Here is a 26,011-nt window from a genome sequence, read left to right as displayed (position 1 = left end):
AGTCCCCTCACCGGATAGTCCCCTCCGCCGGTTCCCTCAGTAGGTTTCCCCCTTCGACCAGAGGGCGTTGAAGGGTCAGCTTAAGCCCACTCAAGCTGACCCTACGTATACCTCCTCACATTCGGCAAACACACGGTATTGACCCGCCACAGTGACAAATACCTCGTTTCCCTACAAGTGTAAGCTTAGCTTTTCCTGGTATCTTAAGCTTGAGTCCCTACAGATATAAGCTTCGCTTTCTATTCCGTCTCAAGCTTAACCTCGTGTCCCTACTATGTGAACCTTAATTTTCCCTTTCCGTCTAAAGCTTGACCACGCATCCCTGCTAATGTAAGCTTAGCTTTCCCTTCTGTTCAAAGCTTAGCTTGATCTGTCTTCACTCAGTGCGCTTATCATCAACTTAATTTCCAAGTTTTATCCCCACATCATTATTTCTGACCTATGAAGCTTTCCTTTTGGCTTAGGAATTCCACACTGCATTGAAAACTCGCTCTCCTTTACAATGATGGTTGGCAGTTCACCAGCTGTTGCACACAACGCTGCTCGCGAATCATTCTTTCTCTACTTCTCTGGGCAATATAGACAGCTCCCTAACCCGTACCATTCATGCATACTACCTGTCCTTCAATTAGATATGGCCATACATCAGGGTTCAGTCATGGAGATCCACCTGTCCTTCAGTTAGTATGGCCATACATCAGGGTTCAGTTATGGAGATCCACCTGTCCTTCAGTTAGATATGGCCATACATCAGGGTTCAGTCATGGAGATCCACCTGTCCTTCAGTTAGATATGGCCATACATCAGGGTTCAGTTATGGAGATCCACCTGTCCTTCAGTTAGATATGGCCATACATCAGGGTTCAGTTATGGAGATCCACCTGTCCTTCAGTTAGATATGGCCATACATCAGGGTTCAGTTATGGAGATCCACCTGTCCTTCAGTTAGATATGGCCATACATCAGGGTTCAGTCATGGAGATCCACCTGTCCTTCAGTTAAATATGGCCATACATCAGGGTTCACTTATGGAGATCTACCTGTTCTTCAGTTAGATATGGCCATACATCAGGGTTCAGTCATGGAGATCCATATAGATTCGTACATGATCCTTTTCTACACTTCTCTAAATGATTTCACCTCCTTCCATTCCCGTGTTTGCCTTTCGCTTTTGCTCCATATCTATTCCTTTTGTTTTTGCTTTGCGTTCCTCGTCCCCCTTTATATCTTTTCCCCTCCTGTATTTGAACAGGATTTCCCACCCTGTTATTCTAACAGTTCCCTCCCCCTTTCTCATTCTTTTTTTTCTTTTTCTATCCTGACCCTTTCCCTGGAGAGGTCTCAGAGTCTCCCATCCTGTGTGGAAAAGACACACGCACGCTACACACAGATGCGAGCCAATATGGAATAGGGACGGAAGGAATGGATCAATGGGTAAGGAATGGGTGGGTGGTACGCTGATGGGGGAAGGGGTTGATTGTAATCATCAATAGATAACCCCAAACCAGGATTGATGAAGTTGATGATAGTGAGTTAATAGTGATTATGGATGAGTGGCCGTATTGATGGATGAGTGGCCGTATTGATGGATGAGTGGCCGTATTGATGGATGAGTGGCCGTACTGATGGATGAGTGACCGTGATGATGGATGAGTGGCCGTATTGATGGATGAGTGGCCGTACTGATGAGTCTTCGAATCAGGATGAGATGATGGTAAGTTTGATGATTCACTGTGATGAATTTGGTACTCATGACGCCTGAGATGAGTCCCATGTGCATGATGAGTGAGATGAGTATCATGTTGATGAATGATGGTACACAGAATGCTTATGATGATGAGTGAGGTGAACATGATGTTTGATATGAGTATTATGTTGATGAGGAAGTATGATGAATATGAGTATTATGCTGATGAGGAAGTATGATGAGTATGAGCATTATGCTGATGAGGAAGTATGATGAATATCATCATGTAAGCATATTGATAGTGAGGAATTTGGTGACAATCATCATATAATTCTTAATTTTGATTTTGATCTTTTCTTTTTAATCGTCAAAATAACTGTTTATAAGATCTCGCGTTCTATTTTCCTTCATGATATTTGTTATACAGATAAATTAGAACTCCTTCAAGAGTGCTTGGAGAACGCCTACCCTTGATAGCTTCCTTCTCTCTCTTATCATTCCTTCAATGTTTAGTGAACTGATCCCAAAATGTTGACTTTCTCAAAATAACCCATCGAGAGCAGGTACCGAGGAAGCTGCCACCATACCTGAGCGAGGGGAAGTTTGATGAGAGAGAGAGAGGGAGAGAGAGAGAGAGAGAGAGAGAGAGAGAGAGAGAGAGAGAGAGAGAGAGAGAGAGAGAGAGAGAGAGAGAGAGATGGCCTAAGACCACACCGGCGGAAGTCGTCTTCCTCGTCATACACAAACCACCCTTCTGGCCAATTAACCTCATATCATATATATATATATTTTTTTTCTATCCTAGTGATCACCATTAGCGAGGCATCAGCAGGAAGTCGAGACTAAATATTATGACCCCGCCAACTTCTGACCAGTCCATCCGTGTTTACATCACGTGACACTTTGTTTACGTTTGGCTGGGGGTTGGGGTGGGGGGGCCTCCGAGACCCCCGGACGGCACAGCTGATCATCAGCTGATGGTGACTCACGGCAGGGTTTAAATACTCCCTAGAGGGAGGTGGAGGAGGAGGGGATGTTCATCTACTAACATTACTCCCCTGTTCTCTTTTTCTTCCTCCTCCTCCTCCTCCTCCTCCTCCTCTTCCTACTCCTCTTCTTCTTCTTCTTCTTCTTCTTCTTCTTCTCCCCTTACCCTATTTTTTCACCTTCATTTACCCATTATATCTATCATGTTCTTCTCTCATTTCATACCTTTATCTTTCCTCCTCTTCCACTCTCTCTCACACTCACATGATTCGTCTGTCCCTCTGCATGTCCTTATTTGTGATAAGAGGTGTAAAGGTAACGCAAGGAAGATGGAGAAGATGGAGAGAGAGAGAGAGAGAGAGAGAGAGAGAGAGAGAGAGAGAGAGAGAGAGAGAGAGAGAGAGAGAGAGAGAGAGATACAAAACTGAGAATGCAGGGGATGGAAGGAGGAAGGGAAAGAGATGGGAAAGAGGCGAAGATATAAGGTAAGAAAGGAATGCATGGAGAAAAGAGATTAGAAAGGGGAATAGGGAGAAAGAGAGAGAGAGAGAAAGAAAAAAGGATGATTGGAGGACTGTAGGGATAAAGAGAGATAAAGGGAAAGATCCATTGAGAGTTACATAGACTTACATAGATGCACTGATCACACAGACCTAACGTCCAAGTCGAGGTGGTATGGCATTCATGCAGGCTCCAGGTCGCCCATCAGATGTGTGTGTATGTGTGTATGTGTGTGTGTGTGTGTGTGTGTGTGTGTGTGTGTGTGTGTGTGTGTGTGTGTCCGTCATCACACTGAGGCCATATCTACTTCGACTGGCGACCCCTCTGTGTTTACCATGGGCGGCAGCGTCGTGTGACGCCCGCTGAACCGACACCCCGTGACGATGGCCTCGTTCGTTCACGCTACGGAGAGGACTTGAGCTTGGGGCGTGGGAGTGAGGGAGAGTGAGGGAGCGTGGGGGGAATACGATCACATGAACGTATGGTCGTGGATGGTGACGTTCATGACACAAGAATGTAAACACAGCTGTAGGGAATATATAGCTGTAGGGAATATACAGCTGTAGGGAATATACAGCTCTAGGGAATATACAGCTGTAGGAAATATACAGCTGTAGGGAATATACAGCTGTGGGGATTATACAGCTGTATTATGCCGAGTTGTGGGAGGTAAGGGCGTGGCAACGTGAGGTAGGGAGTCCACAGAGTGTGTGGTGGAGAGGTCATAGTCGCGTTGGAGGAGGTAGCGTGTAGCGTGTGAGGGAGGGAAATGAGGGCGTACGACTGTACCTATACGACCATAAGGAGGAGCAACGACCACGTCAGCACACGAACCACGACCACATCAGCACACGAGCCACGACCGTCAGCATACGAACCACAACCTCGTCAGCACACGAACCACGATCACATCAGCGCACGAACCACGACCACATCAGCACACGAACCCCAACCTCGTCAGCACACGAACCACAACCTCGTCAGCACTAAAACCACAATCTCGTCAGCACACGAACCACAACCTCGTCAGCACACGAACCACGACCACATCAGCACACGAACCACAACCTCGTCAGCACACGAACCACAACCTCGTCAGCACACGAACCGTGGCCACATCAGCACACGAACCACGACCTCGTCAGCACACGAAATAGGACATTGCCTTGACGAGAGAATGAAGACTTGAGGATCTTATTTCAAAGTGGAGTCGATCTTATTTCAAAGGAAGGGTCCTTCTGCTTTCAAAGCAAGAGTTCTTATTTCAAATAGATAATCCTACGTACTTCAAAGCAAGATTCATTCTCAATTCAAAGCGAGATTGCTTCTTCTTTCAAAAAAACCTCTCTCGTTCTTCAAAGCAAGACGACCTTATGTCAAAGACATTGACGTGAAAAGTTTTAAACATCTTCAGTAAACTTATTTCCTCTGGACGAGTGAGGCAACAGAAGACTGAAATCTTATTCAGAGGTCAGTTGAATGTTTATATGTCCACAGTGATTAGATACGGACGAATGTTTATATGGATGGGTGTTTATACCCTCGTAGAATGAAGTATGGACTGGTGTTTATGTATGTTCGTTGTGAGAAGGACGGACGGGTGTGTATATATCCAACTTGGTGGGTTGATTGAGAGTTTATTTGGATCTCGTCAAATTGGACAGCAGTGTATTTCCGGCTTGGACAGCTGAGGAAGGGTTTAGATCCGTCTCGTACAAACAAGAAAAATGGGTATTGGAGGTTTTTGCCTTGCTTAGACCCTACATGTCGACTGTTAGTGAGAGTGTGTGCTTTTATAATGTAATTCTAGCATATTTCATGCTCTACACGAAGTATAGAAGCATATGATATGCATATTGATAATAAATGATTAATGCGAAAAAAAGAGAGAAAATGAATATTTTAGATGAATACTAGGAAAATATCCACTGACCCATTTGTCATTATTACTTTTGAAAATGTAGATCTAATTCTTTCTAAGCAGAGAACTTAGATGATAGAATAACACAAGTTTAAAATAAAGTCACGTCGAAAATGTAAGTATGCATTGGTCACGTTGAAAATGTAAGTATGCATTGTACAAAAAAAAAAAAGAAAATAAAGACTAAAGGGATGTCTACTGCAAGTTAAAAGAACGCTCGCCGCAAGCTAAAGGAACGTGTTTACTCACAGCCAAGCACAGGGCCTTTTGACCCAAGTCATTCCCTGATTATTCTGTGGTCTGGAAAATACTTCTGACACCAGACAGGTATGAGTAACCAGTCGTATGTCGTAATCTCTTCCCCCATTACCCATCGTTGAGATCTCACCTCCCCAACCCTCTGAAATCCCAATATTTTCAAAACAACTTTACAGTAATCCCATTGATCAGAGTCGTCGGCAGAAAATAATAGTCAAATTGATCTATTGTTGGGTTACGGGGGCCCTCCCCCACCACCTAAGCCTTGCCAGGTATTCTTCCCACGTCTTTCTCTGGGGGTCACACAGAGATGAAAATACGAAATTGATCCCCGGATTAATATCACGCTCAGGGAACTCGTAAATCCTACACTTTTAAACATGAGGATTAAGGGACAAGACCACACAGGTAACCTAGGGTTCAGTTGCCGAATAAGGGATGCAGTTGCCGGATAAAAGAATGCAGTTGCCGGATAAGGGATGCAGTTGCCGGATAAAGGATACACTTACGGATGAAGGATCAATTTTCCGGATAAAAGATACAGTCAGAGGATTACGGGTACATTTGTCGCATAGGAAATACAGTTACTGAATTGGGGATTAATATTAGCAAGGCATTTCACCCACTTTCTTTGTACAGTTCAAATAACCTCATTTCATATCAACTACCATTACGTTTTTAAGTCCTTTCAGGAGTTAGTATTTCCCTTTTGTGAGTTAGGAATTCAGGGACGGAACCATCATTAACTTAGATGCTTTCTGAAAGATCTAAGACAAAGTTGGATACTCGCTCAATATCGTCTTAGTTCAAAATTAGATAGTGAGTGGTCTTCCTTCAAGTTAGACTCGCTGAATAATCTTCCTTTTAAGTTAGAAACTGCTTAAGTGACCTATTCTTAAGTTAGGTTCTTTCAGAATGATCTTTCTTTAAGGTAGAGACCCAGTAGACAAACGAGAGATGTGTATGTAGGCTTAAACTTTACACGTTTAAGTAAGCCTCGGTGAAAAAAGTAAAAGTTAGCCTCAGTGATAAAGTATAGGAGGTATAGACGATAAGTAGAAGTAAGCCTAAGCTATAGAGAAGTTTAAGTAGGCCTAAACGAGAGATCTATAAGTATCCCTACAATGGAAAAGCATAAGTAATTAAGTAGGTTTACTTGAAGAAGTAAAAGTAGGCATTAACGATCTTATCATAAGTAGACCTAAATGAGACAAGTGTAAGTAGGCCTAAAGAGGAGAGGAAGTATTTCACACTAGCGCTCACGTGCAGGGGAGGAAGGGAACGTGTCACACACTGTTGTAAGTAAACAAACCCTGTTTACCATGGAGGGGGCCCAGTCCTCTTGAAAATATAGCTGAACAGCTCGAGGATCTTTCTCGCTCTTTTTAGCTTCTGGAACACGACGGTACGACCTTTGAGCACGATGGTATGAGCCTTGAACACGACGGTACGACCTTTGAGCACGATGGTATGAGCCTTGAACACGACGGTACGACCTTTGAGCACGATGGTAGGCGCCTTAAACACGACGGTACGACCTTTGAGCACACGGTACGACCTATGGCCATGAGGGTACGACCCAAGGACACGATGATACGACACCAAAGCACGAGGGCACAAAGGGTCAGTAACCTTAAAAAATACGTCTTTATGGACGACCTCAGACAATCACACACACACACACACACACACACACACACACACACACACACACACACACACACACAGCCCCGAGTTCTACAGTGTACCTACATTTTTCCCTCTCCTGCCACAGTCTTCATCTATTCATCATTCATCATGACCTTCCCTGAACGTCACCAAGATTCTCCCACAGTCATCAGTGTATTGACCTCCCAGCGTGGCGTGTGTAGGGGTCAGGTCAGGTCACGTGGAGGGGGGGAAGGGGGGTCACGCACGCCCAATTGGTCACGGGCGGAGCTTACAAGGCCAGCCTCCAACATAATCCGCCCACCCACAAGCTGTACCTCGAAAAGATGGGATGTGGGATGGGAGGTTTTGGGGGAGGTGTGGATTGAGGGGGGAAGATGGGGGGGGCATGGATGGATTTGGGTGGAGGGGGGAGGACGTCTGGGGCGTGGTGGGCCGCTGGGAAGCTGGTTCTGCGTGGGGTTTTGGGTGGGAGGGAAGAGAGAGAGAGAGAGAGAGAGAGAGAGAGAGAGAGAGAGAGAGAGAGAGAGAGAGAGAGAGAGAGTCTCTTTTTCGTGTCTTCTTTCTCTATATTTCTTCATTCTTATCTTTTCCGAACCCTGGAAGACCTGATGATGTATTGGCATGCTGTGGTATCATTCCCATATTTTAGGCTTGACATAACCTTGATGGAAATTAGATAAGAAAATACAAGCAGAAATCTATGTACATGAAGAAATAATTCAAGTGACCGAAAAACACACGAAAAAGTTGATTAACTTTCTAATGGATTTTAGGCTAACAGTCCGACCTAAAAGATCCGAATGGTAGGTCGGCCAATGGACAAAGTCTTTCCGTCTCTTAACGGAAGAGGAAAACGAGATCTGGTTTGTCCCTCATTTTTCACACATGCCAAAGTTTCCTATTTATGGGCGGCTGACCAAGGGAGGACAATTGTCACTCCTTTTCGGGCCTGGTATACATTCTGCCTCTTCGAAGAATGTATGACTAAATAGACTCAGGTATGGGACGACCCTCACACCCGACACCCCGTCGCAACCACAGCGGCCAGGGAAGCCGAGGAACAGTAGCTACGTGGTGGGTGTTGAGGAGGAAGAGGAGGAGGGGCGCACACACGCGGGGTCAGGCAGGCGGCGGTGAGGCCTTCGGGGGGCTTGAAAGGAACTTTTACACACGGAACATGGCCGGGAACAGTAGCCCAGGCAGGGAACGACTCCAAGGCATCAATGGGGCGACCCTGGGGAGGGCACAAGAGGGAACAATGCAGGGAGTGATAAAGAGGCCAACGGGAGCGTTGGAGGGGAACGGAAGTGACCACAAGAGAAAAAGGGAAGTATGGCCAACAGAAGATGGAAGGTGGGTGGTCAACGAGACGAGCACATCAAAGGTACCCAGTGACGGGGGATTTGTCCGGCGCATCAAGGGTTCCTCACTCACAAATGACACCATTTTGGGTGGCCTACACGTGAGGATTATTTAGGAACATGAGAATCAATGGACGACAAGGAAGCATTTCTGTGGCCAATACGAAGCGGCCACTTTAGAACCATCAGGCTGAATCAGGGTCAGATGGAGGAGTTCTAAGAGTTCCACACATTCTTATAACCTTTATCGACCAGCTGTCACTCTGTCGACCAGCTGTCACTCTGTCGACCAGCTGTGACTCTGTCGACCAGTTGTCACTCTGTCGACCAGTTGTCACTCTGTCGACCAGCTGTCACTATGTCGACCAGCTGTCACTCTGCCGACCAGCTGTCACTCTGTCGACCAGCTGTCACTCTGTCGACCAGTTGTCACTATGTCGACCAGCTGTCACTCTGTCGACCAGCTGTCACTCTGTCGACCAGCTGTCACTATGGACAACGTTTCTTGTTATGAACTACCAGGGCCTCTGTTATCTGCCTTTCCCATGTACTGTCTTCTAAAAGATAACCTCGTCATAGACCATGAGGTCTTCCGTTCTCTGGTTTTTCCGTGTACACCAGATGATAACCTCGTCATAGACCCTCAGGTCTTCTGTTATCTACCTATCCCATGCACTCCTATGAAATACACTTGAAAGGTTCAGAGGTGATATTACATTATATTATCTTTGTGTTATCGAAAGATTTTGTTTGTGATCAAAGACTCTAATGGCCTCTCGATATTAAGATAACAACAATAGACTTATTAAGGCAAAAAGTGTTTAAGACAACACACATAACAAAACACTACAGAAACATACAAACCCAGGCACACGCAACACATACATAAATACACTCACGTGTATGTGTGAGATTACTATTCACACTTGCTGTCCAGCCTCGTAATCTTGTATATAGGCCTATTTACCATGTCTTTCCTCTTATGTGAACACACACACACACACACACACACACACACACACACACACACACGCAGCGCAAGCTGTGAATGTGTGTGTTTGTTTATGTATGTGTGTGTGTGTGTGTGTGTGTGTGTGTGTGTGTTTGTGTGTAATTTCTTAGCTAATTTTGAAATAGAAAGCTACAAACACATCTACCAAATCCCACAAAACACCGCTGAAACGAAGACTAAAATGAAACACATCAGCAAGGCCGGATCAGCAGGTTTTAATCCTTCACAGATGAGCAGTTAGAACGGGAAAGCACGAGAAGAGACTGATTAAGCTTTCCCGACTCACTCCTTTCCTTGATGAGATCAGCCGCTGCTGCACCGGGGGAGCCAGCCAGCCAGCGGGGGAGAGGAGCCGTGAGTTGTGATGGCCAGATTGGCGTAGGGGGCGTGTGGCTTAACCCCTCCCCCCCCCACGCCCTCCCCACCCCACGTGATGCTGAAACTGTAGGGGGGGGGTCGTGACGTAGGGGGGTCGTGACGTAGCTGTGTAGTTGTGTACGACTCTCTGACTCTCTCTCTCTCTCTCTCTCTCTCTCTCTCTCTCTCTCTCTCTCTCTCTCTCTCTCTCTGGAGGATAGAGTTGGTCTAGAGCGGCGAGGGAGAGTACGTGGGAGAAGGACATGGGGAGGACACGTAACAGGAGACTCCAATGTCTCAAGAGAGAGATTATCCACAGAGGGACAGAAAGAATGTCCTGAGTCCCTTACCTTATCGGTGATAGAGATAGTAGAGTGAGGAAGTGCCCCTTACACGTAGGGGTACAACGTCGATAGAATGAAGGGGTAGTGTATAGGAACCTACCATTGTAGTGGGTATGTAGGGGAAGGTAGTGGGGTGGGGTGTGTCTGTGGAGTGGGGGAAGGAGGGAGAGATGTTCGGTCTCCACCACCTGGGGTGGATCTTGTGGTGAGGGTTGGGTGGCCTGGACTCTTGCTTTGTACTCAATATTATGTGTAACGCTGTAAACCCTCCCTCCAGTCCCTCTACCTGGAGACGTATTGGCCCACAGACATATAAACTAGGATTAGGGTCAGCGAGGCTTTGACTCGCGTAGATTTAGGACGAGTCTTAATGTCATTAGAGGCAAGGAAGGAACATGGCACACGAGGAGGGAGTGAAAACGGGTTGCTGGCGAAATATAGAAAATAGGTGGACGAGGGAGTGGGGGGGGGGGGGGGGTGTTGTACCCTTGAGGCACACTTGAGTGAGTGAGACCTTCCACACACCACAATTATCGATATCCCCTCCCACTCCACATTCCACCCCTCATCATCCACATTAGACCGTCCACTAATATCCACCTTCCACCGGCTCCAAACACACACACACACACACACACACACACACACACCTTCTTCAGCGCCTCCCCATGGCTTTCCACTACGTTAAAGCAGTTCCGATTGTTGCCCGAACACCTTCGCCTTGAGCCCGCCCATGACGCCTTCGCCTGAGTCAGAGGGCTAATACGTCGTCAGCAGAATACTGCGTCAGCAAGAGAGTTCGTCAGCAGGACAGAACGTCAGAAGAGTGAAAAGCCAACACGTCAAAGGAGTGAGAGGATCAGAAAGCTTTCGTTCGCTCTGATTCTCCTTTTCGTCCATTCTGATTCTGTCTCACGTCTTGCGTTATCTAACGAAACATGAATATTTATGAGAAATTTATGGATTTGAACGCCTCCGTCGCTCTGCTCTTGGCGACAGACCTTTGGAGATTCACGAAATGACCGTAAAAACATTCGTGGTGCGAAAGGGAGGGGAAACATGGCGAGTACTGGGTGTGAGAGCTATCGGGTGTGGGGTGGAATGGTGCGAGGTAGTGGTGCGAAAGAGGTATTGGTGCGAGAGGTACCGATGTGAGGCACTGGTGCGAAAGGTAGCAGTGTGAGAGGTAGCGTGCCGTACAACAGATACGCTCCACTGACCACTCTGTCCTCAGCCGCGTTTCATTATAGCGCGGAATGTGGTCCAATATAGTACCTGATATTTACACTAACTGGCAACTCCGCACGCCGAAGGCGCAAGGGATATTTTTTTTTCCTAACGTATTCTCCGCCGTAGTTTCCTTAACCATCACTGTACAGAAGTCGATAAGGAAATAGCGACACTTTTGGTGTCATTTCTATGACTTCCCAACAATTAGATATCAAGTCACGTGGGAATGGATATACATATATATTTTGTCATAAATAAGCACCGTTGAAAAATTTTTCACGGTGTAAATTTTTAATGTTTTCTATTTCCAGAAAAATGACGGAAAATGCCAACGTCTTGTTATCTTGTCTTTGGTTTTATTTACGGTTTAATGAGATAACCTCCTCAAAGTTAGATGGGATTTATCGAAATTAGTTTAACGTGAAATATGGAAAAAACTTACTATGCCTTTGACGGAGAGTTTGCAAATAAATACGATATTTAGTAACTGCATTTATCGTTATTCACAATTATCATTTTGCTTTGAGTTTATGATTTAATTCTATTTTCTTTTCTTGTTCGTGATCCACCAGCAGATTCTGAAAACGGAAAGGTAACAAGAAAACGGGACAACGAATTTTTGTAATCAAAATTCATATGAATATTATAGACTCTTATCATTGTATGTCTCATAGGATTTTCTAATCTGGCAGGTTCGGTCGTGGACAAAAGTCCTAAATGAAGTCAGGTCATAAATGAAGTCAGGTCATAAATGGAGTCAGGTCATAAATGAAGTCAGGTCATAAATGAAGTCAGGCCATAAATGAAGTCAGGTCATAAATGAAGTCAGGTCATAAATGAAGTCAGGTCATAAATGAAGTCAGGTCATAAAAAATAGAAAAGCTAAAAATTTTCGACGGAAAATTCAGGAAGAGAAAACAAAAATATGAGTTTTGCCAAAAGTGGAAAATCTGACTTCAAATACGTAAGGTCAGGTCGGAGGTCAAGAGTTCCAAAGCTTAGCGGCCTAAGGGAAAAGGGTCAGACTTAGCTGCTCGGAAAGACATGAGAAGGTCAAATCCTAAAGCTTAGCAGCTTAGGCTAAAGGCCAGGAAAAAAAATTGGTTGAGAAATATATGAAAATACGAGGAGTCTTCAAGCTTAACAGTTTAGCTTAAGCATGAGGACGAAGCTGTTAGGGAAGACATGAGAAGGTAAAGAGACCCAAAGATTAGCGGTGTAGGGAAAGAAAGAGAAATTGTAACCAAAAACAGCTTACTCTTGAGATGACGCAGTGGATTACCAAGGGTGTCTAAAATGTTATTGTATGAACAATGACGTAAAAAGATAAAAAAAAATGTCGCAACAATTACGTAAAAAGGAAAGGGATAAAAAAAAATTATAGCAAAAATTACGTAAAAAGGAAAGGGATGCAAAAAAATGTAGCAGTAATTACGTAAAAACAAAAGGGATAAAAAAGATGTAGCAACAATTACGTAAAAAGAAAAGAGATAAAAAAAATGTAGCCTTTGGCCAAATGACCCATACAAAAAAAGCAAAGTTGTCATTACACTCCAACTCTTGACATGTGTGTGCCAATGAACGTGTCAAGCGTAGCCCTGTGTTCTGACAGCAGAAATTATGAGTTACTTGACGTGTCAAGAAATGATTTATTTATTTCCTTTTTTTACGTAAAATCATTCCACGGAAACTACAGGTTGTATGAATACAGGTTGTATGAATACAGGTTGTATGAATACAGGTTGTATGAATACAGGTTTTATTCCAGTTCTGGTCTACAGAGATCGTTACGAGGAGAGTCATATGGGAAAATGAAGTACTGTTCTTAGTGTAATGTATGAAACAATGTTATTATGGTGGTCTGGTGATTGGGTACATGTGCCCCATTGTACATGTGGGGTGGGTTAGTAAGCACAGAGGGTTACATATGTAATGCGTGGGGGGTCGATATGTAAGCGCGGAGTTGATTGGCTGAGGGTGTAGGCAAGCGCGACATTGATTCGTTTACAGCGGGGGTATGCAAGCGACGCGTTGATTGGTATGTAGGATCTATTGGCAAGGCTTTCATTGGTAGAGGGTGTTTTGTAAGCACGATGTTGATTGGTTACTCGTGCCACTGTGGCCTCACTGGCTCAAAGAGTACGTAAGGAGAGCATTCATTGGTTAATTTCATGTGTATACTCAGGGGTAACGGTGATTGGTCACTGTTGAACATAACGTAACAGTGATTGGTTGGAGGAGTGCATGAGCCCGGTGATGATTGGCTGATGGCGTAGTTAACTGAGCACGACGGTACGACCCTTGAGCAAGACGGTACGACCCTTGAGCACGACGGTACGACCCTTGAGCACGACGGTACGACCCTTGAGCACGATGGTGCGACCCTTGAGCACGACGGTACGACCCTTGAGCACGACGGTACGACCCTTGAGCACGACGGTACGATCCTTGATCACGACGACTCCATCTTTGAGTATGACGGCTCAGCCTTTGGCTATGATGGCGTGAACTTTGACCTGACCTTTAATGGTCAGAGGTCAAAAGTCACCTACATCATACCATCAGGTCGTATCGTCGTCTTCAAATATGTCTCACGCTTCCGAACATCAACCTAGCACTTTCGCACCTATGGCAGCTGCTTCCCTTAGTTTACTGTTTTGATGACTGGTTACCCGAGGATTGACCGTTATCCGATACCAACACTTCCTCCCTCAAAGTTTAATGGAATTCTTCTCTTACTTTCGCCTTTCCCTTCACCTAAAAATCCTCCCAGGCACAAGACGATGTTCCACAAACACATGAGACAATCAAATTGATACTTATTGCAGCTGTGTCTTTCATTCATCTTCAGTGTTAATGAACTTATTCGTTCATATTTACGTGGCTATGATTAAAACATACTTTTATCGTTACTATGTCGGTAAACTGGGCCACATTTGGCTGGTCTGTGAAGGCTGGGCGCTCAGACGGACATCATAACAGCCAAAACAGACTGGCAGAAGAGGAAAGAAGATATCACACACAAACCCTGTGGAAAAGACCAGAGACTCGTCCTTATATACCAGTGTTCATAGACGTGTAGTGTGATGAGGTGTTGGGTGTGGTAATGAGAGGGGGTCATGTTTCCCCTTTCCAATTACCTATTTATGAAATGTGTCTCTCACGACCTACCCATTTTACCTATCTATTCACCTCACATCACGAATCACCCATAATATCTATCGCTTGTGTGTTGTATAATATATTTTGCCTCACTACCTCGTCTTATTGCTTTCCCAATATACATTCATTAGCTATTTAGCTCCCTTCCCTTTCCCCTGTTCTTGACTCTACACTTCCACCGCCTCTCCTACCCCACTATAGATCCCCTACCTCACCCTCCTTTCCCTCCCCCGTACTGGAGCGCATTCCCGCCCATCGTTAAATATTTGAAGTCAGTCACGCATGCCCTTCGCAGGCTCGGGTCCCGCATGCGTCAGTCGTATCGACAGCTGAGATGCCTTCCCGCAACGAGACGCCGCAGCCGCAGGACTGACCTATTCCCACCATGACCTAACCTGACCTCTAATGACCACTGGGTTGTTAGGGTAAAAGAACCATTCGCTACCGGTCGTTCTCCAAGAACTGGTAGTTTAGTAACGCTTGTTTGACATGGTGTTATGGGAGGTGAGGGAGCAGCTGTGCTTGTTGTCTGTGGTCCAGGGTTCGAGTCCCATTGGCTCAGCCCTATCTGTATTCTACGTTATTATCTATTTTCTAATGATATCTATTTTGGGGTTTTTCCTTTCGCCTGTGGGTACAAAGACATAAACACACACAGACCACATAGACCACAGGCTCCAAGCGAGATGGGCGCTGTTCTGTGATATTCTCTCTCTCTCTCTCTCTCTCTCTCTCTCTCTCTCTCTCTCTCTCTCTCTCTCTCTCTCTCTATCTATCTATCAATCGCCCGATAAGCGCCACACGTCTGGATTAATGCTGAGGGAAATGGAAATATTGTTTATTGATGGCAGCCACTCTGGTTGATTACCGGGTGTCAAGCGTGTGTGTGTGTGTGTGTGTGTGTGTGTGTGTGTGTGTGTGTGTGTATGAGGGGTGGGGGGAAGGTGACGTCATTGGGAGAGGGGGGAGGGGTGGGGTGTACGTGGGTGGTGGGAGGGGGATGTCATTGGGGGAGAGATGGGGAATGTGTTTTGCAGTAGGGGAGGGGATGTCATAAGGGTGTGGTGGAAATGTCATTGAGTGGTGGATGGGGGGGGGGATGTAATTGAGGCGGGGGTGATATGGGGGGGAGGTTTGAGTGAGAGAGAGAGAGGGGGATGGGTGGGGTTGAGGCGGGGCGATAGGGGTGAAAGATTGACTAAGGGGTTTGTGAGCCAGGAAAGAGAGAGAGAGAGAGAGAGTGAGAGAGAGTTATAGCCACACAGACCACACAGACCCAAGGTCCAAGTGAGTTGGTCCGGCCCTAGAGAGAGAGAGAGAGAGAGAGAGAGAGAGAGAGAGAGAGAGAGAGAGAGAGAGAGAGGAACCAAGCCTTGACGGTACTCACGAGACGGTACACTGTACCGTCATTGCTGACGGTACAGTGTACCGTCAGCAATGACGGTATGGCCAAGGGTAAGGGGGGCAAGGAGGATGGAGGGGTGGAGGGGTGGAGGGTTGGGAAGGAGGGGTGGAGGGATGGAGAGGTGGAGGGGTGGAGGTGTAGAGGGGTGTGTTTGGTGTGGGGGGAATGTGTGTGTGGGGGAATGTGTGTGTGGGGGAGGGAATGCGTGTTGGGCGGGCAACACAATCATTCTGACGGAGTTACGACCATCAAGGAGGCGAAGAGGAGACGATCCATATCAATTATGGTCAATTGAGGGCGAGCGCTAAGGGAAGGAGAGAGAGAGAGAGAGAGAGAGAGAGAGAGAGAGAGAGAGAGAGAGAGAGAGAGAGAGAGAGAGAGAGAGAGAGAGAGAGAGAGAGAGCTGGTGCTGTGTCTGCAGGAATGTGTAGGTGTGGGGGGGAGTGGGGGAGGGGGAAACAAGCTATGTAAATCTCTCTCTCTCTCTCTCTCTCTCTCTCTCTCTCTCTCTCTCTCTCTCTCTCTCTCTTTATTTTCTCTAACTTTCCCGTTTCAGCCATCCAGGTAAGATCCAACAGATCAGCACTCTGCCAAAAAAAAATAAGTGCCGTGGTCTTGAGCAAGAGAGAGAGAGAGAGAGAGAGAGAGAGAGAGAGAGAGAGAGAGAGAGAGAGAGAGAGAGAGAGAGAAGCAGACGGGAGTTCGTGACCGGGGAAAAGTGGAGCACAAAGAGCTCGGGTGGGGGGGTGGGGGCGAGGGGGCCCCTCTCTCGTGCCCCGGCAGGCAGTGCATTACAGCCACTATCAAAAAAAGAAATATCCCACGTCGGCATTCCTGAAGAGCTTGTCGATATGGACGTGATAGACGGCGGGAACCTGAGATACGGCCAGGCTATCGTAGAGAGAGAGAGAGAGAGAGAGAGAGAGAGAGAGAGAGAGAGAGAGAGAGAGAGAGAGAGAGAGAGAGAGAGAGAGAGAGAGAGAGAGAGTAAATAAACACATTCATGTTGCGTATCTGAAGGATTTGAAACCAAGAGAGAGAGAGAGAGAGAGAGAGAGAGAGAGAGAGAGAGAGAGAGAGAGAGAGAGAGAGAGAGAGAGAGAGAGAGAGAGAGAGAGAGAGAGAGAGAGTAAATACACACATTCATGTTGCGTATCTGAAGGATTTGAAACCACGGTTGGATTCGTACGCTTTGACGACTACGAGAGGCCAAATTCTACGGTGTATTTGTAGGATCACAAGATCGGGGGGGAGGGGGGGTAGTAGTAATGGTCTAATTCGTTCGTTATCATGAGACGTTATGAACCAGTATATAAATTTGGGCGTTGTTTCTTGTGAGTTCGGCTTCGTTTTCTTTTTCGTGATGTATCGCTGCGGCTCGAAACAGAGAGGAAGGCTGGGTAACTTTTACTCTCGAGCTGAAAGGAGCGCAAGGGGTGGAGGGAGGGAGGGAGGGAGGGAGGGAAAGAAGTGAGTGGGTGGTTTCCGTCGTCTGTCCCTTTAAAACTGGTCGTAGGAGAGAGAGAGAGAGAGAGAGAGAGAGAGAGAGAGAGAGAGAGAGAGAGAGAGAGAGAGAGAGAGAGAGAGAGAGATTTAACATCGAAGCTCATCCTTGCTTATCACAGAGGCGCCAGGGTTAACGAGAGTTAAGCGCACTTTCACTAATTACATTTCCATAACGGGTGTAGCTTAACGAGGCGCATGACCAGGTGTAACGAGAGGAGTAACGAGAAATACAGCGACAGGAATATAAGGGAATAAATGAGAGATATGAAGAGAGAGAGAGAGAGATAATGAGGGGTATTGTGAGATATATGTCTGGGGTTATAACACAAGAGGAAGCAAGATAAGCATACACAGATAAAGCGTATATTGTGAGGTATAACAAAAGCATACTTCAGGACCCTCACATAACCCTAGATATATCAGAATTCAAGCCTTGCTCTTAAGGTACGAAGGGTATACGCAAGTATACTTCCGTTATACACAAACGTATACCTACAATAGAATTTGGAATTCGTCTGTATATGCGAGTATAAAGTATGCCTAATCTACAATCCAACTTTAAGTATAATTTATGAATGACCGAATGTACTCGACTAATGCCTCAGGAAGTCCATAAGTATGATATGAGTATGTTAAAAGTATGCTTTTAGACACATAGCTAGACTGGGGAGAGAAGACGCACCAGGAAGGTAAGGAAAGGAGAGAAAGGATGGAATAGGATGATAAGAAAGGGGAGAGATGATGGAACAGGAAGGAAGGGGGAGAAAAGATGGAACAGTAGGACTTATACACAACCATCACCATGTACTGATACCTCCCATTCCCACATCTTCACTCATTCATTTCCCTCACCCCATATACTCATGCCTCCTCACTCCCATATACCTACCAGGGCATTGAACGCCAGGTATACGCCTCAGGCTGGGGCATTGGATCCCTTAGACTCTAAAAAGACAAAAACAAAGCATCAGGAATCGGCTCATAAGAGTGTTCTTAGGTAATATAGACAAACTAAAGGCGTTCACATTAACACACCATCACTTTCCTTCTTAATTTCTCCACTTGTTTATGTTAGCGAGGCGTGTAGATTACCCCAAGATGGATCGGGGCTGTTAATTCTGGTCCTGCGGCCCCTCGAGTGAGATTGGTTTGATCTTTGTTAAGTGAATTTATAAAGGCGATTCTCCGCAAAGTTACGATGTCAGTAGAGAAGTGTGGTGGGGAGACCGTGTGAGCAGGAGGAGGGAGGGAGGGGGCCATGCTCGGCGTTATGTTGACGGCAATTTAAGAGCAATTTCTAAAGGTACTTTTTATGAGCACGTCTAGGGGTGGGAGGGAGAGAGAGAGAGAGAGAGAGAGAGAGAGAGAGAGAGAGAGAGAGAGAGAGAGAGAGAGAGAGAGAGAGAGAGAGAGAGAGAGAGAGAGAGAGAGAGAGAGATAGGGGTGTCTGTGTTGCCAGGTAATACATACAATTACAATACGCACTAAAATTTCAAGTCATGTTATGATAACTAAGAGACTGAGAACGCGTAACGAGAATATGTTAATGCGGTTTATGCCTTTGTTCTTTAAAGTCACAACATAACTGCTATTGGCATGTGCATTGGCGTTACCGGACTCCACCTCCGAGGGGAAACATACCTCCGACGAGCTATAACACCCTCAGTGAACGAGATGTAAGTAACAGTCTCGCTGAAGAACGTATTACAAAGGGATCCATCATTTCCCTGCTACTGATTGTAGCGTTGTCTTTCACCTGCAGGAGGTTCCTGGAAGAAGGCATCATGGATAAATACCAGAAAACCTTTGAAGAATAAGGTCCTGGAATGACACCACCAGGCCCTGTACAAGAAAGGGGACCTGGGAACATCAGAATGAGCATATATACGCATATTACTTAGCTTATTACTTAGCATATTGCTTAGCAAACAAATCATCCAGTGGGAAATGCATTCTTAAGGAACACCAGATGCCAGTCGAGATAATGCTTAATATCACAACGAAACCCGCGTCGAGTGTAGCAAGACCAAGGTCCACTTGTACCTCAGCAACACAAGTCAGCAACCCAACTGACGATTTCGTAATTTCGTTGTATATTATTCTCCTACACTCCCTGGTCTCCGTTTTCTTTGGTAATCACATTCTGGGGTTTGATCCGGGAGTTGCAATTAAGAATGATTGATAACTTTACTTAGAAACTAATTTGTTTATGGATGATATACCCTAGTTATCCTGCAGCTAACCTAATCCGTCAATCTAATGTCACACGCCGATATAAAGTGACGGTTTTTCTTAATTAATGAAGAGAATATTCGCCTAATTACATAGTCATGGATGAATAAGAAATAAGAATATATTTTCATCACTTTACAATGGGGGAAAAAAAGTGCATTGTGTCCAGGAGTAAAATTCCGCGCAGAAAATACATGGAAATGTTAACCAAATTATCGCGGGTTTCGCTCGCGTGTATTTGAAGCTTATTGATCAACCAGGAGGCACTGTTGCCAACCCGCGAGCATTGTTTTAACGCCCACTGCCCCCCCTATTTCAATCTATTTTGTTGCTCTGCTTTAAGCCGCTTTTCAATTTGGGTTGTCAGATGAGATGGAGGTAATGCAAATCTTCTTTTACGATACAAAGCCGATGGATTCGTCGCGGAAACTCGTGCGTGGAAAAATGATTTATACATATATATAAAAAACAAATGTAAACACTAAAACATATATTTTAGGCTCGCAGTCTCTCTCCAGTCGGCCAGGCCGGCGGTCGCTGTGGGTGACAGATGCGCGGGACACTTGATTTCCGATCCCATTTCATAACTGGATGACGCTGGGATAACAAAAGCTTCCTGACGCAGTTAGAGGAGGAGGAGGTGGGGGAGTGCAGGGGCTGATTGGGAGGTGGGGGAGTGCAGGGGCTGATTGGGAGGTGGGGGAGTGCAGGGGCTGATTGGGAGGTGGGGGAGTGCAGGGGCTGATTGGGAGGTGGGGGAGTGCAGGGGCTGATTGGGAGGTGGGGGAGTGCAGGGGCTGATTGGGAGGTGGGGAGGTGACGGGTGGTGGCGGGAATCAGCCAGGGGAAAGTGGCGCCAGGAAAGGTCGTCTTCGTCCCTCTCATACGTGGCTCGTCTTCGTCCCTCCAATATATCTCTCGTCTTCGTCCCTCCAATACGTGGCTCGTCTTCGTTCCTCCCATACGTGGCTCGTCTTCGTCCCTCCAATATGTCTCTCGTCTTCGTCCCTCCAATACGTGGCTCGTCTTCGTCCCTCTCATACGTGGCTCGTCTTCGTCCCTCCCATACGTGGCTCGTCTTCGTCCCTCCCATACGTGGCTCGTCTCCGTCTCTCCCATACGTGGCTCGTCTCCGTCTCTCCCATACGTGGCTCGTCTCCGTCCTCTCCCATACGTGGCTCGTCTCCGTCCCTCGTCATATGTGCTGAGCAATTTGCCTGTGTCGTTCGTGCCGGGCTTCGAGCCCCGCTGGTTCAAGGATGGACGACTAGCTGGCGCGCGTGTGATTAATGGTGTGGAGATTATGAGAGATCAATGGAGGCAGCTCTTTTTAATGTGGTGATAATATGATCATTGTGAGTGGGAGTGGGTTCTTTGCGGCACCGTACCACAGACATGGTCGCTGTGGGTTGTACTCGAGCAAACAAATATGATCACTGTGGGTTATGTATTTTCGGTTCTATTTCAAAAACCTATGATCGTGGGTATATGATATTCGCCCTCACTCATTCTCTGGCGGCCATAATGGTGGATTATAAAAATGATATGATCATTATAATTACCTTATACTGCTATTATCAATATGTATCCTAATGATTAGTGAATTTGTGTCTTGCTTCTGGCGTTTTTAGATTATTCCCGAAGCAAGCGATACGAAAAACGCCACAGCTATGTGGTATGATTTGAGTCAATATCATAAAAAGGCATTTTTTATTGTTTACCTGACAAAGGCTATGCCAGCGCCATCTAGGATCACAACCCAACACTAGAATTTGACATTCGTAAGATCCAATTTTCCCAACACACAACAACCATTACGCCACACAGCTTTCCTGACTCCTGGCGATTCTTAAAACATTATTTATCGTCTTGTTTATATACGCAGCGGCAAAATGATGATTATTGACACATATACGAGGGTTGTGGTGACGCCAGTAATGACGGGTTCCTGTTACGTTGTGACCAAGAAAATGGTTGAACGAGTTATGAGTCGAAACGCGCTCGTTGTGTACCTTCCAAGGGGCTACCTTGGTGTATGTGTTGGTATTCGATGAGACGTGTTATGAGACATATATCATGAGGAAAAAGAGATAGAAAAGAGAGACAAGAGAAGATAAAGACGCAAGAGACTAACGATAATAGCCAGACAAAGGCAGGAGGGCGGGAGAGACACGAGGCATTGATAAAAAGCAACAAAAGAAAAGAGAGAAATTAAGGGAGGAGAGACGGTAGACGAGACAAGAGACAAAGAGAGAGATAAGCTAGTGACACAGAGACAGTGGAAGAGACAGCAAAGACAAAGACAAATACAAACTAGAGACACAGAAAAAGTAGAACAGACAGCAAAGAGGGACAAAGAGAGAGAGAGAGGTAGGTCAGAGTTACAGAAGGCATGAAAGAGACGGCAAAGAGAGACAAAGAGGAAGAGAAGTCAGGCTGGAAGTGTTCCACGGGGCAGACTGGCTGGCACCAATGTCGCTCCAGGAATCAATAAGGCCTTTGCTGGGCCCTGGAATGGTGGGGAGCCGTCTAGCGGCCGATGAGACGATCTTTTTCATCCAAGGCTTTGGATCCTATTTATGGCCCGATTCTTCACTGTCTAGGCTACGATTATCCTCTATAGTGTGTTTGTCTTTCCTTTGGAGGGACTGGATACCATTTGTCAGGATGGGCGCGAAACAATGTGCCCTGAGTGGGACTGTTTGCACGGTGTGACGTGTCCGAAACTCCAGCGAGGTGTTTGGGGACCATTTCCTACGCAGGCAGTGAACGTAGAGCCGAGAGGTGGGTCATGGAAGGTAGAAAATATATCAGGCTGAAAGGCTACCTCTTCAAGTGTCCTTATGAATAGGGCCATGAGGGATTCATGGGAAGTGGAGGAGAGAGAGAGAGAGAGAGAGAGAGAGAGAGAGAGAGAGAGAGAGAGAGAGAGAGAGAGAGAGAGAGAGAGAGAGAGAGAGAGGATCTATGACCATCTTGAGCACTCCGGGAGAAGCGTCTCTCGCTCAGGAGGCAATTACGAAGAAGGCGGTCTTGTCAGTGAGAGGGAGGGGCGGCACGGCCCCCTCCCTCCCTCCCACCAGCAGGTGTTTGTTTACCTTCGCCTGTTGACGAGATGGAAATGTTTGCTTCGCCTCTTATCAAGGACGCTTCCTCAACGTCAGGAGCCATAACTGCCAAGGAACGTCGGGGAGGGACGATCATACCAGAAAGGGATAGGTAGGGATGGGTCGTCTTGAGGCACGAAGTGTCCATGCATGGAGAGATCCCGTGGTGGGTTCTGGTACTCCCATCTCTCACTGTTGGCCTTCCACCTGTTGGTGTCAGTGAGGGAGTCGTGCTTCCTCCACCTCTTGGTGTCAGCGAGGGTGGTGTTATTAATCCCTCCACCTGTTGGTGTCACTCGGTTTCCTGGGTTGTGTAGGGTTGTAGACCCTGTCGAATGCCACCAGTGTTAAGTTATCGCTGTTAAGAGAAAAAGGAAAAATGTGAACATCTTCTTCAGGTGCTTGATCCTACGGCCACACACGCGCTCTCTAAGTCTATGGCCTTTGAGGGGAGTGAGGAGGGAGTTGATGGACCTTCGCTCTCTCTCTCTCTCTCTCTCTCTCTCTCTCTCTCTCTCTCTCTCTCTCTCTCTCATTTTCTTTTATCAGCCCGCTGCCTCCTCCAAGAATGTATCTGAGTTGGTATTTCGTAACAGCCAATCAGTCTGATGGTTGTAAATCTATTTTGCAAATGGCACACTTCCACAGGGGAAAATGATCTTTTTAACCTTCTAATCGTACGATTCATTTGTCTTTAACGTAGATCATAACTTTAATCTTTAGCTGAGACTTTCCATGGCAGTTCCGTCGCTCGCCGTGCTTTTAAAAGCTATTCGTAACCAGTCGGCAACAACGCGCCCCGTCTACTTCGCTGGGGAAGACAAGTCGTACAAAGGAACCACACTATTAGGGATAAGGCAACACGCATTACGCTATCGTGTTTTCAATCGGAGGTGAGACGTAAGGTTGGAGGGAAGAAGATTCTCCTGTGTTTGTCCTCCTCACTGTGATGGGCAGTAAAACGTCAAGTATTTGGTTAGCGGACGGAGACACGAACCCCACATTCTTACACCAGTCTCATGATGGTAATCAGTCGCCTTTGAAAAAACAAACAAACAAACAAACACTGATGATCATGCAGATATCAAGCATCATTCCCAATGTTATTTTCTTTCTTATTACCTCATAAGTCTCTCCCCTGCAGATTTTCCTACCTGGCTATTATATAGACTATCCTCATATCCCCTCACTATCCTCATATCCTCCTCACTATCCTAATATCCCCTCACTATCCTCATGTCCCTTACTATCCTCATGTCCCCTTCTTCCATATCCACACTCATGCCTCATCCCCTCCTCCGTCCTTGCTGGTTCCACAGTACATCACATAGACGTCACGTATAGACAGACTTTACTCAAACACTTAGAACATCTCTTATGTCAAATCGACAGACATTTGTGTGTGTGTGTGTGTGTGTGTGTGTGTGTGTGTGTGTGTGTGTGTGTGTGTGTGTATAATTACCTATATGTACCGCATGGGGAGGGTGTTTTACACTTGTGGGGTCCAAAGGGTCCCACGAGTGTGTGTGTGTGTGTGTGTGTGTGTGTGTGTGTGTGTGTGTGTGTGTGTGTGTGTGTGTGCCTTTAGGGAAGAGAACATGCAACACGTGAGCGTCAATACAACAGTATTTGTGTTGCACTACTCACCTGCAACAGGAGGTGGCTGCGTCTTGGTCCCACACACACGTGGAACACAAAAAACCTTTTCCAACGTAGAAACACAAAATCCTATTCATTGGAGGTGGACACACAGGACACCGAGGGAACTTATATAGATCTTTTGTGCCACAGCAAGTCAGGTGCTGTGCTGCTTGCGTAACCCAACAGCTCAAAGCCACAGCTCGTCTTCGGCACTTTACAGCTCAGAGGGTCGGGGACCACACGTCCCCCCCTTACAGAGAGACGGGGGACAACCCAGTCTCCCACAACGAGACGGAGGGGGATCACCACAAGTCTCCCACAGCGAGACTGACACAGGTAAGTCCCCCACCGAACAAGTGGTTGAGGGTGCGTGTGTGTGTGTGTGTGTGCAGGGGGGCGGCACGAGTGAGAGGAGAACCAGGCGTGACGCTCGACCCTGCGATGTTTCTGGCAACACTAACGCCACCGTTCTCACCGCCCCTGTCAACAGCTCTCCGCCTCGCTCAAGCACGCGCAATGGGTCCAGGGCGTGGTGCTCCCGCCGGGGGCCAGCACCGCTAGCCCGCACCACCTCCTGCTGTAGTTGCTGGTGGCGTATATGTGTATGTGTGTGTGTGTGTATGTGTGTGTGTGTGTATGTGTGTGTGTATGCGTGTGTGTGTGTGTGTGTGTGTGTGTGTGTATGTGTGTGTGTATGTGTGTGTGTGTATGTGTGTGTGTGTGTGTATATGTGTGTGTGTGTGTGTGTGTGTGTGTGTGTGTGTGTGTGTGTGCATGTGTGTGTGTTGTTGCTACCACTTCACCTTCTTCAGTCCGAAATGACGTTTCCTCTTCCTATTTCGACAAGTCGATGGTTTTTTTTTTTTTTTTTACGATCTTCTCTACAACCGATTTTTACGTTTTTCTACGTGTGATGACCATTAATGAGGCCTCTTAAGTAACTTAAAATAATTGAATTCGACGATGTTACAATGACGTCGCTAATGTTACATGGATGTCACTAATGTTACGGTGAAGTCACCAGTGTTACGGTGAAGTCATCAATGTTACAATGATGTCACCAATGTTACGTTGAAAATCACCAGAATACACCTTTTCAGTTGAGGTCCACGCATTATAATTGCTGATATGAAGTCTCCACTTTATACCTGGTACAATGAAGTCTCCACTTTATACCTGGTACAATGAAGTCTCCACTTTATACCTGGTACAATGAAGTCTCCACTTTATACCTGGTACAATGAAGTCCCCACTTTATACCTGGTACAATGAAGTCCCCACTTTATACCTGGTACAATGAAGTCCCCCACTTTATACCTGGTACAATGAAGTCCCCCACTTTATACCTGGTACAATGAAGTCCCCACTTTATACCTGGTACAATGAAGTCCCCACTTTATACCTGGTACAATGAAGTCCCCACTTTATACCTGGTACAATGAAGTCCCCACATCTAGTCCCCTTATCATACTTATTGCAATGACGTCCCCACACGATACCTGGTACACTGACGTCCCTTTATCAGACCTGGTACAGTGACGTCCCTTTATCAGACCTGGTACAAGACCTGGTACAGTGACGTCCCTTTATCAGACCTGGTACAGTGACGTCCCTTTATCAGACCTGGTA

The 26,011-nt window shown here is 46.3% G+C and overlaps 1 protein-coding gene across 4 annotated transcripts in view; it reads right to left on the bottom strand.

The window, feature by feature from the left end:
• LOC139765117 (uncharacterized) overlaps nt 1-26,011 on the bottom strand; it is a 246,508-nt gene that overhangs the window by 194,293 nt on the left and 26,204 nt on the right. For 3 of the 4 annotated variants that reach the window (XM_071692303.1, XM_071692306.1, XM_071692305.1), the window contains exon 1: nt 24,389-24,848. The exons of the other annotated variant lie outside the window; for it this stretch is intronic. The gene's annotated coding sequence lies outside the window, so the exon portion shown is untranslated. Of the gene's footprint in view, nt 1-24,388; nt 24,849-26,011 lie in introns of those variants that run through there. 4 annotated transcript variants of the gene reach the window in all.

Source organism: Panulirus ornatus, chromosome 52 (genome assembly GCF_036320965.1).
Source record: "Panulirus ornatus isolate Po-2019 chromosome 52, ASM3632096v1, whole genome shotgun sequence".
NCBI lineage: Eukaryota > Metazoa > Arthropoda > Malacostraca > Decapoda > Palinuridae > Panulirus > Panulirus ornatus.
The sequence above is the reverse complement of the archived record's forward strand: the minus strand, read 5'-3'. Positions and strand labels throughout refer to the sequence as shown.